Source organism: Aethalodelphis obliquidens, unplaced genomic scaffold (assembly GCF_003676395.1).
Source record: "Aethalodelphis obliquidens isolate GAN/ISIS:26980383/991018 unplaced genomic scaffold, ASM367639v1 scaffold65, whole genome shotgun sequence".
Classification (NCBI taxonomy): Eukaryota; Metazoa; Chordata; class Mammalia; order Artiodactyla; family Delphinidae; genus Aethalodelphis; species Aethalodelphis obliquidens.
The window spans coordinates 5,570,944-5,592,372 of record NW_020838009.1 but is presented as its reverse complement, the minus strand read 5'-3'; the positions used below and the strand labels follow the sequence as shown (position 1 = coordinate 5,592,372).

The window sequence follows — 21,429 nt, the reverse complement described above, 5'->3', positions numbered from 1 at the left end:
CAACTATGTATCTGTATGACACCAGCTTTTCTTTTTAACATTGTAACAGAATGAATGCAGAGGCAACTATGAGAATCCTGCTGTTTGCTATTAAGCCAGACCTTAAAGAGATTTGCAAAAATGTGTAACAATGCCACATTTCTCACCAAACCATTTGGGCAGGGGGGAGGGAGAAATGGTTATTTTTCATAAAATATTTTAAAATAAATTAATAAATATTTTGTGATTTTTCTCACTTTAATTTGTAGCATGATAAAATTTTCGCTAGATATGACAAACATAAACAAAAGCTCTTCAACGTGCTCAATAATTTTAGAGAATACAAAGGTTCTGAAACCAAAAATTTTGAGAATCCACTCTGTAAACCATCAATGCAGGCAGAATCACCTCAAGAAGGCAAGCACTGATTCTCTGGGGAATGGGAGTACAAAAAAAAAACACCCCTTACTATTTATGTATAAAACACAGCTATACATATAATACATAAATAGATAACTATTATATATATGTGGAATTAAAATTTTATGGAGGTAGGAAGCCAATTAGGAAAAAACTGTTTTAAAAGGCTCCTGGGGATGGCGGGGGAGGGCAATAAAGGAAAAAAGATTGAGAAACACTTTTGTTTTTTGGCTGCGCCGTGTAGCTTGTGGGATCTTAGTTCCCTTACCAGGGATGGAACCCGAGCAGTAAAAGCACCGAGTCCTAACCACTGGACTGCCAGGGAATTCTCGAGAAACACTGTTCTAAATCACCAACTATTCTATGCTACCTATTAATGACATTAAAATGATATGTTATAAGAATTAAAGAACCTTCCCCACCGGTACTGATAAATCTTTCAGTATATACTGGCAATGTACAAGCATCCGGAGAAGATAAATATCTTATTTCTATAAAAACTCAAGTAAATATTCACAGATTAAAAGTACAATATGATCACCAAGTTTTTTATATCACAATCCCTGCTTCTGAATAGTAAGACTAAAATTTAAAACATGTAACACTAGCAATTTCCCCAAGCCAAACTGCCCTGCACAGTTGCAAACTAGCAATTATTTTCATAAGTCAAGAGCTTTCTTATAAAAAGCTATTATCCTGGCAGATAAAAAGCACAAAAGATTTCACAGCTTACTTAAAAAGAAAAGAAAAAAAGAGAGAGAAAGAGAAAAAGGAAAAGAATCAGTGTTAGTTATTCATTTTTAGGCCACAAAATGTACCTTTCCATGAAGATTCAGGAAAAGACCAAAAGCCATAAAAGGGTATCTTAGTTTATCTTTATGTGTAGTGGCAAAGATGGGGTAGCTATGGAGAAACTGGAAATCTCGCATCCCCTTGCTACTGTACCTTTTTGGTAGGTAAACAATTTGGAGGACCCATTAGCTTGGCATTCAGGAAAGAAAAAGAGGAAAGAGCATGAGAAGGCAGAACAATTCCTTAATTGCTCTATGTATTGTGGGATTAGAAAACCACAAATCCAAGGAGGTAAAGAATGAGATTACCAGACATACAGAGAAAAATGGATTAGCATGGTGTAATTAAAAAAAAAATTTACAAATTAAAGAGAATTCAGAAAATGTGATTTCTGACTCTTAACATTCATAATTAAACCTACAACTGACTGTCCTCCCTACCCCACTCGGATAGTACTTAGTTATTCAGAGCTTACTATGGGCCAAAAACTGTCTTTATTGTTTTATTTATATTATCTCATTTAATTCTCTCCAGAACCCTATGATGTTGGTATTACTGATATCCCCATTCTTAAATGAGGAAACTGATATTCAAAGAGACTGAATAACTTGCCCAAGGTCACATATCTAGTAAGCAATTAGGTCAATGTCCTTTTTTTTTTTTTTGGATCTAAAAAAACAAAGAGAATGACTTTCAAAGTCCATCCTGTCCCTGCCAAACATAAATTCATGAGCATTTATGAATTCTTATTCTTTTCATTTAAAGATAATTTAAACTTTCATTCATTTATTCAACCTTAAGATATTATGCAGCTTTAATTAGCTTAACCAAGTTCTTGAGAAAATTTGTTTTTCCTTTAAGTCTTTTAACCTAAAAATTCTCATTAGCATAAAAATTCAAGATCAAATATTAAGATTGCAAAGAAAATTCATTACCAATTATTCAAATTCTGACAAAAGGACAGCAATGAATGAATGCAACACAGACTCAATTATAACTGCAAATACATGTCAATTAAACTTATTTCCCTCTGCTTCATCCCATAGAATTTTAAGTCACCAAGTTCCAATAATTTTCATTCTGAAATATCTCATGCTCTTTTCTTCTTTGCATCCCAATTCTGACTTTATCACTTCACATCTGGGTTATTTTAACAGTTTTTTTCTTCTGTTTTACTGCCTCTCCTCACAATCCACTTATTTAAATTCTCCTAAAACACTCAGTTCTCATCGTATTACTTCTGTTCTAGTTACTAAATAATTTCCCCAGAAAGGAGTACTAGACCTGGCATTCATGCTCTACATAATTTACCTTAACCAGCCCAATCTCCCTGGAAAGTAAGCTGAGTGAAAAGTGAACAGGCTTGGGGGTCAGATCTCAGTTTTGCCGTTTTAATTACCTATAAGAGCTTGGACGTGTTACTAAACTTCCTTAAGTTCAACTCCTTAAAAGTGTGCTCAGGTGCTTGCTTCAGCAGCACATATACTAAAATTGGAACGATACAGAGAAGATCAGCATGGCCCCTACACAAGGATGATACACAAATTCGTGAAGCGTTCCATGTTTTTTCAGCCATAAAAAGAAACGAAATTGAGTTATTTGTAGTGACATGGATGGACCTAGAGACTGTCATACAGAGTGAAGTCAGAAAGAGAAAAACAAATACCATACGCTAACACATATGTATGGAATCCAAAAAAGAAAAAAAAAAGGTTCTGAAGAACCCAGGGGCAGGACAGGAATAAAGATGCAGACGTAGAAAATGGACTTGAGCACACGGGGAGGGGGAAGGGTAAGCTGGGACGAAGTGAGAGAGTGGCATTGACATATATACACTACCAATTGTAAAACAGATAGCTAGTGGGAAGCAACAGCATAGCAGAGGGAGGGAAACCAGCTCGGTGCTTTGTGACCACCTAGAGGGATGGGATAGGGAGGGTGGGAGGGAGATGCAAGAGGGAGAGGATATGGGGATATATGTATACGTATAGTTAATTCACTCTGTTATACAGCAGAAACTAACACACCATTGTAAAGCAATTATACTCCAATAAAGATGTAAAAAAAAAAAAGGTGTGCTCAGAACTTCCCTGGTGGCACAGTGGTTAAGAATCCGCCTGCCAGTGCACGGGACACGGGTTCGAACCCTGGTCCTGGAGGATCCCACATGCCCTGGAGCAACTAAACACACGTGCCACACTACTGAGCCTGTGCTCTAGAGCCCACGAGCCACAACTACTGAAGCCTGGGCGCCTAGAGCCCGTGCTCTGCAACAAGAGAAGCCACCGCAATGAGAAGCCGGTGCACCACAACGAAGAGTAGCCCCCACTAGCTGCAACTAGAGAAAGCTGTACACAGCAACAAAGGCCCAATACAGCCAAAACTAAATTAATTAATTATTTTTAAAAATGTGCTCATATTTATTTAAGACAGTGTATACAGAAAGCTTCCATATAGTGCCTGGCACCTAGCAGAAACTCAGTAACTGCTCTAACTCTGCTCTGCCTAAAAGCAGAGGGTCCTTTTGCGCCTATCTGTTTGAAACAAATCATCCTCGTTGCTGGAAACAAGCTTCCAGCTCATACTGCTCTTTCCTTCGTAAATGTTGTCCGCTTCTTCACTCTGCCTATAACAATCTTATTAAGGAATCAGCTTAAATTCTACTTCTTCTGGGTTCATTTCTGTCCACCTCGATCCTCCTCTGCTCTGTATTCCTACAGAAGCTGTCTGTACACCACCCTTTTGAGGCACTTAAGCTTACCATTACTCAAGTGCTTTACAGGTATACAAATCATTTCCCAGTTAAACAGTTTCTTCTTCAAATCCCCTTTATGCCTATATGAATATTACAAAATATTTTGTTGAATAAACACATTTCATTATTGTTAGAAGTATTCACATCAGGCGAAAAATGGTCATTTTCCATTGAAAAGGGGCGACAACAGATTGATGAAAAATGTTTCAATCACAGTACTCATAATTTATATACTGAAACAGTCATTCAGCAAGAATGATCAGTAACCCAAGCCAGTTACAAAAGGCATATATAATTTTTCATTTCATTGTTCTTCTCCCTGCTCCTGAAATAAATAGGGAGGATATATAATTTATAATGATGACTTAAATACAGAAGTTGTTAACTGGCAAACAAGTTAAATCTGACCCACAGGCATGTCTGGTAAGCCAGCACATATTAACTTTTAAAAATTATTGTTAGCATTCAGAAATTGGGGAATGTCAAATAAAAATCCCAGGTTTCCAGCTTCTCTTGAAAAACAGCAAGACCTGACAACAGTGGACTGATGTTCCCAAAATTAAAACCAATCAGCTAGGACCCTTAGATAGAGCTCTTAGATAGAGCTTATACTCTCCAATTCAAGGCTACCTTCACTTTCAGTTACCTAATCTTAACCTATGATGATACCTATCATATGGGCAACATACATATGTTCTGGAGGTCAAGAACCTTTGCAGAGATTACAAAATATCTAGGAAAGTTCATAAAGCAAATAGATCAGAAAGTATGACTCAATATAGAACAGTTGAGACGAATGCTACTCACTCTGATAAAAGTATAGGGACTTTGGATTAGGGTTCCTACTGCACTGAGGATGCTCTGTAGTTCTCTCTCTGTATAGCAGTCCCCAGTTCCCTATGTCAGGTTGTCTTTCCTGCTGTTTCTTGGGCTGAAAGACAAAAAGGCATGAGTCCAGCTAACATGAGAATAACATCTTTGAGGATACTATATATTCCTTCCCAGCAAATAATTCATCAATTTCAACATACTAGGTTATGTAAGGATAAGAGACTCCAAAGCTAATTCTAATATATACAAACCTCCCAGTTATTGATATAAGGAAAGTTTTCATTGACTGGCACGATAAATCTCACAAAAAGAAGCCACTGTAAGTGTCTCCAGTTGAAGAAGACAGGTTTCAGAAAAACTCTGATTGGCATTCCCATCATCTGACTCTAATTTGTCACATTCTGCCCAAAAATGTGTATATCAGTTGTTGGCAAACCTTTTGGTAAATGACCAGACAGTAAATATTTTAGGCTTCAGAACCATACAGTCTCTGTTACAACTACTCAATTCGGCTGTGGTCGTGTAAAAGCAGCCACTGACAATATGTAAACAAATGAGCTATACTTATGGCCACCAAAATTTGAATTTCACAGAATTTTCACATCATAAAATGTCCCTCTTTTGATTTTTCCTCCCACCACTTAAAAATGCAAAAACCATTCTTGGCTCATGTGCTGAACAAAAACAGGTGATGAACCAAAAATCCGCCAACCTCTGGATTAAATAAGCAAATGACTTTAATGCGGTCATCACTGAAGATGATGTGGGGAGGCTAGGTAGACATGGGACTCAAGCACAGGTAATATTATTAACTGTGGGAGTCTCTAATCCAAGTAATGTAAATTTAAAGTATTATTTGCTCTTGCTAAGCCGCATCTCTTATTTAAGTATATGTTCATCACCCAATAAGGGGAAAGAACTATGAAAGGCAATATTTCATCCAAATCTGTATCACCAGGTATAGTTTATACAGAAAGCTGTAGCTATGATGTGAAAAATGACAGTAATGTAATTGGTACAAACTGTCCTCTATTTTAGCACACAGTTTTCTATTCACCAAGGCTAAATAAAATCCGTGGTATCTTAATAATTATAAAATCATTCAATAACTGGACTGGGAAGACATCCATATTCCTGAAACTGATAGTTTCTGTCTGCCTGGTATGTTTCCTTCCTCTTTCAGATTAACAGAACCTCTTGTTCCTGTGGGAAGACCATTTCATTTGCTTTGGGTAGGCTTAAGCCCTCCTCCTCAGGGCCAGACCTGTCTCAGTGATGGGCACGTGATCCAAGCCTGGGCATTATGACTCAATCTGAGCCAATCATTCATTCCTCCTGGATTTTACTGGTGCTACTGGGAAAGAGGCAGACTTTGCTCTGAGATTACATTGAAGACAATACAATGTAAACCTGGTGCTGCTGGTGGCCGTCTCTGCCACAATGGAGAAAGAGGCCGCATAATTAATTAAAATAAGGTAAGCAAAGCCAAAATGGGTAGGAAGGAGACAGCCAAGACAAAGGCTTACTGAGGACAGCTCCACCCCTCAGACTTCCCAATTATGTGAACAAATTCTCATTTTGCTTTAGTTTGCTTTGGGCTTCTGTCACTTGCAATTCAAAGTCCTTACAAATGTTATAATCAAGTTGCTCTACTAAAACTTTCAAACAGAACAGAATAATCAATGCACATCAAAATGAAAGATACTCCCATTAGTTCAACTGAGATGTCCTATAGTAAAGAAACCTACAAAAGTAACCAACAACTCCCATTCTTTTTTTCTTTAAACATATACAAGTTCCAAGTGTAAAGCTTAAATTTTCACAAATTGAACACAACTGGGTAACTAAGCACCCCAATCAAGAAACAGATTATCGGGCTTCCCTGGTGGCACAGTGGTTGAGAGTCCGCCTGCCGATGCAGGCGACACGGGTTCGTGCCCCGGGTCTGGGAAGATCCCGCATGCTGCGGAGCAGCTAGGCCCGTGAGCCATGGCCGCTGAGCCTGCGCGTCCGGAGCCTGTGCTCCGCAACGGGAGAGGCCACAACAGTGAGAGGCCCGCGTACCGCAATAAAAAAAAAAAAAGAAACAGATTATCATCAGTACCCCTCAAAAGCTTCCTCATGCTCTTTTCCAAATATTATCCTTTCCCCAAGGATAACCATTATGCTGACTTCTAATACTCTAGATTAGCTTTTCCTATTCTTCAACTTTTAATAAATGGAATTATACAGTGTACACACATTGTGTCTGGCTTCTCTCAAATTGTTTTTGAGATTCAACCACGCTAATGTGTCCAACCACAGTCCATTCTTTCTCTTTGCTATCTAGTATATTACACTGTATGAATAAACCACTATCTATTCTAGTGATGACAGGGATTTGGGAACTTTCCAGCTTATGACTATGACAAATATTGCTGTTATGAACATTATTTTATGTGTTTTTTGACTAACATACATACACATTTCTGCTCAGTATATACCTAGGAGGGGACACGTTGGGTCATAGGGTATATGTATGTTCACCTTTAAGCAGATACTACCAGTTCCCAAAGCGGGTTATACAAATTTACACACTCCTGGCAATGTTAGAGCCCCTGGCAAAGTATGAGCATTCCAGTTACTCCATACCTCACCAATACTTAGTACTGCCTGCTATACTGGGCAAAATGGTAGCCTCAAAGACATGTCTATGTGCTAATCTCTGCAACCTCTGAATACTATCTTATATGGCAAAAGATGATTAAGTTAAGGATCTTAAAAAGAGGAGCTAGTCTGGATTGTTCGGTTGGGCTTAAGATGCAATCACATGTATACTTACAAGAGAAAGGCAGAGAGAGTTTTGAGAGACACAGAGGAGAAGGTGATGTGAAGACAAAGGCAGAGACTGGAGTGATGTGGCCACAAGCCAAAGAATGCATGCAGCCACTAGAATCTGGCAGCAAGAAATGTATTCTCTCCTAGAGCTTGTACAGAGCTGGCACTGCCAACCCCTTGATTTTGAACTTCTGGCCTCCAGAACTGTGAGAGAATAAATTTTTGTTGTTTTTAAGCTCCCTAGTTTGTATTAATTTGTAATTGCAGCCCTAAGAAATTAATACATCTGCCTTTCTATTTTAAATATTCTTAAAATCCTCTTTTGTTAAGTGTCTAAGTTTTCTGTGCACTTTTTTCTGTTGGATTGCCTTTTGCTTACTTTACCTTCCACGATGGTTTGTCTTTCCATTTTTAATGGTGTCTTGAAACCAAAATTCACCTTAATATGATTTTGTTAACAATTATCTTTTATAGTTAGCTATTTTAAAAATCTTTGCCTACTCCAAGGTCACGAAGATGCTCTCTATTTTCCTATTAATTTTATTATTTTACCTTTCACATTTAGATCTGTAATCCATCTGGTTGATTTTTTGTATGGAATAAGGTAGGGATTAAGATTCATGTTTTTCTCCATATGGTTATCTAATTAACCCAAATCCATTTATTGAAAAGACTGTCCTCTCCCTACTGCACTGCAGTCTCACTCTTGTCCATACATGGGTTATCATACATGTAATGCGGGTCTTTTCCTAGACTCTCAATTCTATCCCACTGGTCTATTTTGTCTATCCTGTTTCAAGTTATTATAGATTTTGGATAGCTGGTATCAGTTTTATTCTTCCTCAAGACTGTGTTGCTTATTCTTGGCAGTTTCCATTTCCATACAAATTTTAGATTCAGTTTGTCAATTTCTATGGGAGGGGGACCTGTTAGCGTTGTGCTGAATCTACAGATGTACAAACACAGCAGACTCTTAAATTTAGGTCTTCTTTAAGTTCCCTGTAATGTTTTGACAGTGTTCATGCAGGTCTTGCATATTTCTTGTAGATATTCCTAGGTATTTGTTAAAAGGCAATACATGGTATCTTTTTAAAATTTCATTTTCTATTTGTTGCCAGCCTCCAAGGTGGCCCCCAATGATCCCCATGCCTCCTGATATTCTGGCCCTTTGTAGTCCCCTCCCACATTTTATCAGTGTTGGTCTGGATAACCAACAGAATACTGTGGAAGTGTTGGTTTGTCATTTCTGAGTCTAGTCATAAAAGACACTGTACATTATGGCTACTGCCTTGCTCGCTCTCTCTCTTGTAGATCACTCACTCCAGGGAAGGCGGCTACCACTGTCATAAGGACAGCCCCACTTGCTGAGAACTGAGGTCTCTGGCCAAAAGGTGCATGAGTGAACTTGGAAGCAAATCCTTCAGCCCTGGTTAAGTGTTTGGATGACTGCAACCTTGGCTAATCTCTGAGCTGCAACCTCATGAGAGACTCTGAGCCAAAATTATACAGCTAAGCTACGTCTATATTCCTGACAGAAACTGTGTGAGACAATAAGTGTTTGTTGTTTTAAACCATGAAGTTTTTGGAATAATTTGCTATATAGCAATTGATAACTAATATAGTTACTGGTATATAGGTCTCCTTGCTTCTGTTCTTATCTTCCTATGGTGTATTTTCAATACAGCAGCCAGTGATTATGTTAAAATCTAAAGCAGATCACACTGCTTGCTTCTCAAAATCCTTCAATTCACCAAGTAAAAGCCAAACTCCTTACCATGACTTAAAGGCTCTTTTATAATCTGTTCCCCCATTACCTGACCTCCTCTCCCACTCCTCCCTGATCATATACAGATATGCCAGCTATGCTCCTGTCATAAGGCCTTTGTAACTGCTGTAACTTCTACCCTCCAGAAGTCACTACAACTAGGTCCCCTCATCTCCTTCAGGACCTTTGCTCAAATGTCATCTTCTGAGAGAGGGCTTCCTTTACCCCATTTAAAATTGCAACCAGCATCCTTTATTATCCTTTCCAGTTTTATTTTTCTTCAATGCCTTTGATCTTAATTTACTATTAAATTACACTTATCTCTCATCCCTTTACTAAAATGTCACCTCTGTAACAGCAGATTCTGTCCATTTTATTCACTGATGCTTAAAATAATGCCTGGCACATGGTAGACTTTCAATATTTGTTGAATGCATGAATGAAACTGTGCTGGCAAGGTAGCGCAGCCTTGTACTACAACCTGTGGTAACCAAGTATTTACCACAAGGCAAACAGGCTGCAATAGGCTCTTTTTAAAGAAACTGAATTTGCTGTTTGAGAAAAGATCTAGATTTGCCAGCAGGGCCCAATACATATGTTATACAGTTTGTACACTGAACAAAGATGCTTAGCCTCACACTCTAAGTTTTGGGGTATCTTTTCTAATTCATTTCACTCAGAGAGAGGTTCATTTAGCAATTTGCTTAAGTTGGCATACCAAACCTAGTAGTTTTATAATTAAAGTTGCAGTCAATTTTATGTTCTCAAACCGACCTAGGTTCCATATTGCATATCTTAAAGAATTAGTTACTATCTGCACAAGGCAACCCAATACCTTTTTTTGCAAAATGGGGAACCCACTCAAATTTTCCCATTGGTTTCCACATTCATGGGCTTTCATTCACTTTTATTCTCCAAAAGACTAACAAAATAAGCTCTATGTATGCAAGATCCACTTGTATGAACCTTCTTTTTATTTCTTCTTCTCTGACCTTAAACCTCATAACTCAACACGCATGACTTTGTGCTTCACCTCTCTGTCCCCAGCCCCTTTAAGAAATCTCTTCTCCTAAGGCAAATATCCAACTTAGTTTCCAATACTTGTAAATGAATGTTTCTCCCTGATTTCTTCCATTGTATGGTCAATCTCTGAATTTAAATCTCTCCTGTTCTTCTGAAACTTTGTATAACACTTTTTATACAAATAACCGGATTTATACAAATAACCAAAAAACCATTTGGTTTTATTTAATAATATTTATATAGTGCTTTATGTGCCAAGCACTGTTCTAAGCACGTTTATAAACCTCAACTCCTTTATCCTCATAACAAACCTAGGCAATAGGTATTATCACCATATCACAGACAAGCATGGGGAGGTTAAAGTAAATTGCTTAAGTCATACAGCTAGTAGTAAGTGATGGAACTAAGAGTCAACCTTAGCAGTCTGGCTAGAGTCCATGCCCTAGGTCAGTAATTCTCAAAGCTTATCTGTGGACCCCCTGGGGATCCGATCCCTGAGATTCTCTCAGAGGCCCAGGGGGTCAAAACTATTTTCATAAAAATAAGAACTTGTTATTTGCCTTTTCACTGTGTCGACTGGCAGCGTAAAAGCAAGGGAAGGTAAAACAAGCTGGAGCCTTGGCTTCGTGCACCAAACTGTACTAGCAGTCAGCAGCCACTGTATTCTTCATCACCATACTCTTACCTTCTTCCCCCCCAAAAAGTACCACTTATGAATATTCTTGATTAAACAATAAAAGTACTAATTTTATTAAATCTTGAAACTAATTATACTTCATTGTATTCTTCCTCTTTGACCTATTGTGGGATACTGGTACTGCACAGTAAAGTCTTCCCTCATTCTAGTTTCCTACCCACATACCCCAAATTGAAGTCTACCCTTGGACAGAATCTGGGCATACGGCTCTTAGTTTCTCATTTCAGGGAAAGGCCTACTAAGGACACATACCCCACAAACTCAGAGTTATGAGAGCTATTTATAGTAACCAACATCGAATTTCAATATGAATTGAAATATGAACGATGAACAAATAATATAGTCTGTAAAGACTAATAGAAAAAGAGAAAAACCAAATAAAATACACAAAATGATTATTTAGTTTTTTCAGGGTTGTATCCCCAACACTGTATATTACGAGTTGGTAAACTTTTCCTCTAAAGGGCCTGATAAGTAAATAATTTAGGCTTTGTGTGCCATATAGTCTGTGGTAACTACTCAACTCCACTTTAGTTGTGAGAAAGAAGCCACAAATATTGTGTTAGCCAAAAAGTTCGTTCGGGTTTTTCCATAACATCTTACAGTCATAAATCCAAGACTCCTTCTTTACCCACAGCTCACAAAGGGCAGGTACATAAAAGGTGTCCTTTGTCTCACAGACAGTGATCGCCTGTTAGGAGATCTCTTAATCTTACTTCCTACCGAGCTGATTTCTTGATTACAAGTGTGAGGGAAAGGTTTCTAACATCCTCCTACCAAAGTTTATAAAAGGATACATTGATTAGTAAGTGCTTATACCTACTACTTATACTTATTGGGCAGGATAAAGTAAGTACGGTATCTTATCAGGGGAGAGAATCCTGTGTGTCTGGAATACAGGATGGACTAATCCTAGAAACAGTAAGGCCATATAGTGAAGGCTTTGTATCCACGCTAAGGTGTCTGAATTTAAACCTATAAGCATCACCCTATAATGGGACGGAGGGTTTAACAAGTGCTGTTCACTAAACGCATCACTATGATTTTTTATATACTTCATGGTGTGTTGAAAAGGATTTAAGGTGACTTTTAAAATGCATGCTATATGACATTAGACAGAAGCAAAAATGGTCAATCCAAGACAAAGTGGTAGAAAAAATGAGGGGTCAGGTATATTGTCAAAACAAAACGCATGCCCATAGGGCTTTTTTACTAATTAGTAGCCATTCAGCTGACTCTACTCTTCCTAACAGCCAATGCAAAGGATATGACTAGTTAAGAGGTACAATATTCAAAAGAAAAATGAAATCATTCACTCAGAAATACAATTAACCTTGACTCAGATAACCTAAGAGTGAGTATTTCACATATAGTTTATAAGGAGAACACAATGTGATATGTGGTATGGTCAACAATATCTGTAAAGTAAAATACAAGTTTCTGCGGTTGTTTATTAGTACCACCTTTCAAGATAAACCAGTATCATGGTCAACTTCAGTTAACAGCCAGTCTACAAGCAGCCAGAGTCAAAATAAAATCTTAAAACATCTAAGGGTGTGTATGGGATTATGCATGCTTATCCATTCAGGCAATCATTCACTAAATTAATTTCTCATAAGTGTGCTTTTACTTCTTATAACTATGCATTCTATCAATGATTGCCAAGGCAGAGGGCACAGGTGAGGAGAAAACTGAGATGGTAGATTGGGTTGAACATTTCTGCTTCAAGAACCGTTCCTTTTTACTATTTTTAAATACCAGGTTTCTGTAAAAGACTTCATTTGAACAAAGGGTTCAAATGGCTAAAACAAATACGGAAAAACTATTCTAAGCTCCTGATTAAAAACATACAATGCTCAACAGTAAGCCAATCTAAGGTTAATAGAATATCATGAACAGTTTAGGGCATAACTACCAGCCCAGTCAGACAGCCACTCCACCTCTGAATTAAATGCTCTGAGTGAGGTATCCATAGGTCATCATTTAATCTTAAGTTCTCCAAACCTTCTCCCTAAATTAAAAAATCAGATTAGAAAAGTACATACTTCGATATGCATTAGTAAGTACTCACTGAAAACATTAGCTGTTATGTACTAGACCCTGTGCTAAGCACTTTAGATGAACTGTCTCATTTAGTTTCACCATATCTGTATGAGGAAGGTAATATTATCAGCCCCCTCCCTGCTTCCTAATCAGTTAAAGAAATTGCAGTTAGACTTGCCAACTATTGACTCCTTGTTAACATTCCCTTTTAATACAACCTGTACTACCTACAGGTCTTGACTCTTGTTGCTCCATTGGTACCATGGGATAATATCTCCAGAAAAGTTATGTAGACACGGGTGAAAAACTGACCCAATGAACCAATCTGAAAAGGTTGGGGTGGAGAAGAGGAAGAACACCAAACACATAGAAAGGTACCAAAGCTGTAAACTTCTTGCCAATTCCACAAGATTTTCACATATCTTTTAAAATAATCTCCCCCTTTCCCATTTTCAGTTAGAATGGGTATCTGTTCAGATGTGTTCAGGCCCCTGATTAGATTCCAGTAAACAGCAAGTTCTTACAGAACATAAAGCTGTGTTTCTACTTCTTGCTACAACCTCCCCCCACAACACCCACCATGTTTCTAAACACACAGTGAGAGTGATGGTCAGTGCTGAAACCCAGACTACTTTTAGGCTTTAGTAGGATCATCCCGAACACAGGAGATTCTCTTACAATAAAACCACTGACACCTAATCCTTCCTGAAAGACTTAATGCACCATCCATAACACTACCAGTGCTTCTAGATTAGAAAGCACTCTACCAGCATCTAAATGTAAAAAAATGGCTCACTTTAATCCAAGAAGCAGTCACTACTGACAGAACTCAAAACCTGCAACACCACTTAATTCACCCATCCATGCCTTTATTTTAAAATAACATTACAATGACTTTGCTGAATTTGCTAAAAATCACTTTACCTAAAACCCAAAGAAAATATACCTAACTTTCACCAACATTCTTTAAGACATATTTTTGCTTCCTTTCCTCCTCTTTTGTGGAGTTACATCTGATGCAAGACCAATCTTTCATGTTCCAGACAAATACAGCTGTGTGTCATCAAGAAATGTCATGTTTAGGGACTTTGCTGGTGGCGCAGCAGTTAGAATCCGCCTGCCAATGCAGGGGACACTGGTTCGATCCCTGGTCCGGGAAGATCCCACATGCCGTGGAGCAACTAAGTCTGTGCACCACAACTACTGAGCCCGCATGCCACCACTACTGAGCCTGTGTGCCTACAGCCCGTGCTCCACAACAAGAGAAGCCACTGCGGTGAGAAGCCCGTGAACTACAACAAAGACCCAACACAGCCAAATAAATAAATTTAAAAAAATTATTAATTATAATTTAAGTTATTTAATTATTTCCAAGAGCAATTTTCTATATTAATATCTAACATCATATTCCCAAAATACATTTTCATGACTGTTTGGTTAAAGTATTAATTTTAAAAGGCTGAAATCAACTGCCAAATAAAGGGATCTAAAGATTTATATTCTTTTGCTTCACAGGAATGGAATAATGATGAAAAAAGATGCATGGTTATTAAGTGATATTCTCAAAAATATTTTATAAATAAAAATCTACCACCCACTCTACCCTCAACATCGCACCCACCAGAAAAAAAATAGACCCTAAAAAAATCTCATCACACTGATGTGTTATCTTTAAGCACTTTAGATTTAAAAAATTTTAAATTATTATGCCTAATTACATAGGGTTACAGGCTTAAGTCTACTCACACAGTTGAGGTTGATGAGCAAACAGCTGTCCTGTATCTTGAGACAGACATTAGCTTCCTGCCTTCCCTACCCTCATAAGCAGCTAAACTTTGAGTTTTATGCAAGAAAACATTTTAAAGCCTTCAGTGTTTTACTGCAGCAGACTTCAGATTCATTCTTGTAACACATTTAACATGAAACAGAGTTGAGACAGTTCAAACTGACTATGTACATTTTAATTGTCTAAACTTTTAAGGAGTGCTTTCACTATTATAGCTATATAAAAAGGGCTGCTATGTAAAATTAAGAAAAACATTTCATTTGCTATCTGACACCAATGTATAATTTGACAATATGTAACTTTAACATATAGATTTTTCTTCACCTGGCCACAGGCTAGGTAAGGAAGAATTACTTTTTATAATCATTTGTACCCAAAGTAAGCAAAACTAGGTATTTTTCTTTTTTTCTAAAGTTTAGCTAATTTCTTTAGCATAAAGAGCCACCAATTAAAGAACAACTTTTACAAGGAGATAGCGGGGTGCCCTCAGTGTCCCAAGAATATCCTTTGGGACCCTCCTGACTGGGGAGAAAGAGACTCTTGGTCCCGTTGTGACAGAAAGAGGAGCCATATTTCTAACATTTACAATGAAGGGTTACACCACATTTCCCCACATATTAAAATTTCTATAGTATAATTATTGAGACAGGTTACTCAAGTGTTATAGAAAGCTTGTCTGGAAAATAAAACTGTGTTCAATCAATATGTCCTAAAATAGCTAGATAACTATTTTTCCCCCATAAAGGTATATTATTAACCCCAATTTCTATAGTAAATTTTAGGAAAAGTTTTAGGATTTTACAGAGTAAATTTACTATTTATATTAACAACATGGCTTTAAAACATCATAAGAAATAGACAGAATCCAAACACTCAAAATTCACTGGCTAATTTTTAAAGTTTTACTTAATGCTGAAAATTGACTGTGTATTTGCTATGCCATAAAAGATGGATAAAGGTTTTAGGATTCATTCAAAATAACTCAAATGTTTCTTTATAGGGCTTCCCTGGTGGCGCAGTGGTTGAGAGTCCGCCTGCCGAGGCAGGGGACACGGGTTCGTGCCCCGGTCCGGGAAGATCCCACGTGCCACGGAGCGGCTGGGCCCGTGAGCCATGGCCGCTGAGCCTGCGCGTCCGGAGCCTGTGCTCCACAACGGGAGAGGCCACAACAGTGAGAGGCCCGCGTACCACAAAAAAAACAACAAAAAAACCCCAAAAAACCCCCCCAAAAGATCGAAGTTGGTATCACTGAAAACAGGACAAATGGACATATGCCTCCTGATGTGATGCCCTGAGAAGCACATAGCAGTAATGTAGCATTCCTGCCCAAACTACTATATTTCCTAAATTTCATCACAAGGACACATGAGAGAAACCCAGATTGAGGGATATTCTATAAATAAATGGTCTGTCACTCTTCAAAAGTGTCAGTGTCATAAAAGACAAAGAAAGGTTAAGGAAATGGTTCTGATTAAAGGAAAATAGAGACATGACAACTAAACACAATGAATATTGTGGGTTGGATCCTAGACTGGAAAAAAAATTATTAAAGAACATTACTGAGGAAACTAGAGAAATCTGAATGTGGGCTGTATATTAGAGAATTGTATTATATCAGTGTTAAATTTCCTTGATATGATAACTGGAATGTCCTTGAAAATATAAGAATGCTGTTTTTAGAAAGTATATGTCTAAGTACTATATGGTAAAGGGACAAGATGCATGCAACTTATTCTCAGTTAGGAAAAAAAAATAATATAACAGAATGATAGCACAAATGTAGCAAAATGTTAACAATGAGTGAATCTTGCCGGGGGTATATGGGAATTATTTGTATTATTAATGCAACTTCCTATAAATTTGAGATTATTTCAAAATAAGACCTAAGAAAAATAAATATTTGGACCTGATGTTCTAAGGATTTCAACCAAATACCTAACAATAACAAGTGAACTATTATTTCCTATCTCATCTCCATACACTAAAACTCTAATTCAATGGCAATCTAAACTGATTTGTGATTATCCATTTTAATCAACTGTAAGAAATAGTGCTCTCATTGAAAACATCAGATGTGAATGCTTATGAGTCAAGTGAATGCCTCCTCTCAACCTTCTTATTCTATTGCAGTTAAAGAGACAAACTTCTCCAATAAAGCAGGGCTATTCCTCAGTTGGATATGCAGTAGCAGGTGTGTCCTTGTTAAAAACTCCAAATTAAGTTAATTTCTAGTTATGCCAGGTAGCAAAGCAATACCAAAGCAAGAGTTGAGTGATCAATAATATACAAGGGAAATACTAAAACAAACGTCCCACCCAAACTCTGTAATGCCAATAAGAAGCCAGCAAAGCACACACTGACCTACAGAGCACCTGGAAAAGACAAGATAACAAAATGTTTATCACTGAGAGGCCAAAACACAAATGGATAAAACACAAACATTTCAGTGGCATAAAACCACAAAATAAATTAAAGGAGAGGGAGGAAAGAGGTGGAAAAAGAGAGAAAATGAATAAAATAAAATGTGCATAAAGGAGAAAATCCTCACTATCACCTCACTAATTTCATGTTCTCCTTCCTCTCCAATGGCTTAACCTATTTTCCCTTGTTTTAACTTATTTTGGATTGTCTTTTACCTACTATAAGAGTCAGTCTTTGTAAGGCTGCGACAGTTGTTAAGAGCACCGCTTTGACTATATTGTAATTATTTGCAGTCTATGCCCGTACTCCATTTTTGTTTTACTTGTCAGGACGCTCAGAACAGCAGTCTCTCTAGTAGGAAATCTCACAAACAATCCACCTTGTAAAGGAGCAGAATAGAACAACACGTCACTTAGCTCACAGTCTAACAGAGACAGAGGCAGGAATTGGAGGGGTAGATAGCCAGCAAAACTGAAGGGTCAGGACAAAGCTGACCTGGGACAAAGGGCTGAATTTTAGTCTCCTATACTAATCTGGATATACCCTCTTATCAGGTATGAGCAACGTTAACTGGTACAATATTTACTGGTACTTTAGTTAATTCCAGGTCTGGAACAGTGTTACTGAGCCGTGTGGCCTTCTTTCAGGCAGGCTCTATATCAGATTAATCTTTGTAACTCAACAGCACCAAACATTACCTTGTTTAAAAAAAAGGCATTTTAATTTTAATAAGTACTTGTAGAATGCCCAACTGCAAAACAGGCAAAATTATTTTATTCCACTCCCTGCCTTCTCTCCCTTTTTCTCAGGTAGCATGTGTCAAATACTCTACCCTACCCAATCTACCTGCTAACTCTCCAAATTTTTCCTCTGACCTTAATTCAAACTCCATTTCCCTAAATGCTGCAGTAAATGCTGTTATAATAAAAGGATTAGAATAACCCACACCGTGAGTGAAATCTGACCAACTCAAAATAACTTAAGAAATATGGGATGTGTATATGGGCATTTGTATGTATACATATGAATATATTTGGGAGGGCAGGGAGCAAGTTTTCAGGTATCACCTGCTTCTAAATCAATTCTTAAGTACACTGCAGAAGAGATTATAACATATATAGATGAGTCAGCAAATACAGCTTATTTCACAGGTTTCATTAAGTCAGATCAACATGGTCTGCATCTCAATCTCCAGTAAACCCCTAATATATGACATGACAAATCATGAACCTTTATCTGTAGCTTCTTCTGTATTTCCCTTAAGTCATGTGTACTATACAGGTCCCTATTCTGAAGAGAAAGGGGGTGCTATAGAAAGAAATGAAAAAAGGCTCCAAAACAATAAAGTTTAGTAGGAGGTGGAAATACTAGGGGGTAGGGGACAGGAAGTGTATAAAATAGCCATGGTTCAACTAGCCCATTCAAAATTTAGCATATTCTTAACACAACATTGTAAATCAACTATACTTAAAAAAAAAAAAAAAAGCCCTTTGAGAACAACTGTGCTGAAAAGAAATTAGCATATTCTTATAAATTTGAGTTTTAAATAAGGAATGCCATTTTATAAGACGTTTTAGTTAAGGGAAAAGGTAATAGCCTTTTTTGGGGGGAAGGAAGATAAAGAATAAAACAGAAGTATAAGAATAGCAGTAATAGCTGGCAATTTGACTCTTTCCCTGAGATAAATTTTGACCTTCTGGTTTAACATAAATTTTTCTATCTCCCCCATCAAAACTAAGAAACAAGGCCTTACATTTAAACTACAGCAAAGCTCCCATTTACAGGTATTTACACACATGTCCCTGAAAAGACGTGTACTCAATTGTTCATAGTGGCCTTATTTATAGTAGCCAAGAACTGGAAACAATCCAAATATCCTTCAAATGTGAATGGATAAACAAATTGCAGTATATCCACACAATGGAATACTATTCAGTAATAACAAGAAATGAACTACTTATGAACATAACAACATGGGTGAATCTCCAAATTATTATGCTAAGTGAAAAAAGACAGATACGACTATATAATGTATGAGTCAATTTATATGAATTGCTACAAAAAGCAACTATGACAGAAAGCAGATCCAGGGACCAGGGGTAGGAGACAAGATTAACTCCAAAGTGTGACAGAAATGCTCCACATCACGATCAAAGTGATGGTTACACAACTATTTTCAACTCTCGTAACTAAAACTGCACATTTTAAATGAGTAAGTTTTATTGTATGCAGATTTATCTCAATAAAATTGCTTTTTAAAAATAATAAGAGGGCTCCCCTGCTGGTGCAGTGGTTGAGAGTCTGCCTGCCGATACAGGGGACACGGGTTCGTGCCCCGGTCAGGGAAGATCCCACATGCCGCAGAGCGGCTGGGACCGTGAGCCATGGCCGCTGAGCCTGCGAGTCTGGAGCCTGTGCTCCACAGCGGGAGAGGCCACAACAGTAAGAGGCCCGCGTACCGCAAAAAAAAAAAAAGAAGAAGAAGAAGAAGAAAGGACAATGGAGTAGAGAAAGTCATTTTGGTTCAAAATATTACTCAGATTTATACCTATGCTAGGTAAAGGATAAATATTACAAGTATGAGTTACACCAAGATGAGCCACATAACTAATGAGTTCAAGTTTCTGCAAGTATCAGTTTTCCACTAAGTAATTATTTTATTTTTTACATTTTATAATAATTTTCTAAAAAATTATCCTCATTTAGATATAAGCAGAAAAACAAACTTTTCCCTTTCTTACCTTCTCTCCATATCAACTTCTTATATAATTTCCAAAACCTGAAAATGATTTGGTACCTTAAACAAGATCAACTTGGACTGCTTTTTAAAATAACATGTTACTGGGGCTTCCCTGGTGGCGCAGTGGTTAAAAATCTGCCTGCCAGTGCAGGGGACCAGGGTTCGAGCCCTGGTCCAGGAAGATCACACATGCCCCAGAGCAACCAAGCCCATGCGCCACAGCTACTAAGCCTTCGCTCTAGGCCCAGCGAGTTACAACTACTGAAGCCCGCGCGCCTAGAGCCTGTGCTCCGCAACAAGAGAAGCCACCGCGATGAGAAGCACACGCACCGCAATGAAGAGCAGCCCCTGCTCGCCGCAACTAGAGAAAGTCTGCACACAGCAACAAAGATCCAATGCAGCCAAAAATAAACAAAGAAACAAATAAATTTATTTTAAAAAATAAAAGGCAGCATAGCTTATTCCTTTCATCAAGAATCACCTCTGAATGTTTCCTAATTCTTCATAAAATACAGAAAAAGCAATTTCCCCACACTTCTTTGTCCAATTACTAGTTATGCTACAAACTAATTTGTGTTCCTGAAGAGTTTATCAGATAAGAACTTTCATTAAAAACAAAAGTCCTTCTCCTGAAGAGTTTAGTAACCAGTAATCAAATATAAAACCTAAAGATTACCTTATAATAAGCTGGGTAATTTGAGGCCAAGAGATTTCTTCAGAGAACTTAAAAGAATCTTAAAGTATTAAAAAAAAACCCTGTAATTTGACACATTTTTACTCATTTACTACAAAGTTGAAATGCTCAAAACAACAGCTATTTTTTTAAAAAAAGAGTAGCCTTTTATTTAAACAATTTTTCTCAATTCTATTAGTATAATGGTTATATCAAAATTGCCAAGATAAAACACTCCCGGGTAAACACCTTCAATGAACCCATTCACTCATCACTGACTATATGCAGAGTTGTGAGGGATACAAAAAAAATAAGACACAAATCCAGCCTCAATGAGTTAGGTGTGGTCCTTTGTTCTCATAACTCTTACCATTTAAAAGTCTGAATAAATTAAACTGCTACTACCCATCTAATAAAAATGTTAATTTGAATAATTGGTGTTTTAAATACCATGTTCTGTTCACTGAGAATATATAGTTGATTTTTTAAAAGTTTCCAATAAACGTCAAACCATTTTTTGTCTATAAATCCTCTTGCATTTATCCCAGTTAATAGTTATCTTGCAGATAAATATTATCTGTTGCAAGTGAGATATGTATATATGGAGAAAAGTAAATATAAAAACACCACTACTTAGAAACAAAGCACATGTTAATACACAAGCCACTTTCCTGGTCAAATTTAGAC

The 21,429-nt window shown here is 37.4% G+C and overlaps 1 protein-coding gene and 1 non-coding gene across 5 annotated transcripts in view; one reads left to right on the top strand and one right to left on the bottom strand.

Moving 5' to 3' along the window:
• Window positions 1-21,429, bottom strand: part of ZFAND6 (zinc finger AN1-type containing 6) — a 75,221-nt gene that overhangs the window by 19,468 nt on the left and 34,324 nt on the right. For 2 of the 4 annotated variants that reach the window (XM_027089295.1, XM_027089298.1), the window contains one exon: window positions 4,754-4,877. The exons of the other annotated variants lie outside the window; for them this stretch is intronic. The gene's annotated coding sequence lies outside the window, so the exon portion shown is untranslated. The remainder of the gene's footprint in view (window positions 1-4,753; window positions 4,878-21,429) is intronic. 4 annotated transcript variants of the gene reach the window in all.
• On the top strand, window positions 2,653-2,759 carry LOC113610907 (U6 spliceosomal RNA). The gene has a single exon (XR_003429289.1). It is a non-coding gene; the product is annotated as a U6 spliceosomal RNA (small nuclear RNA).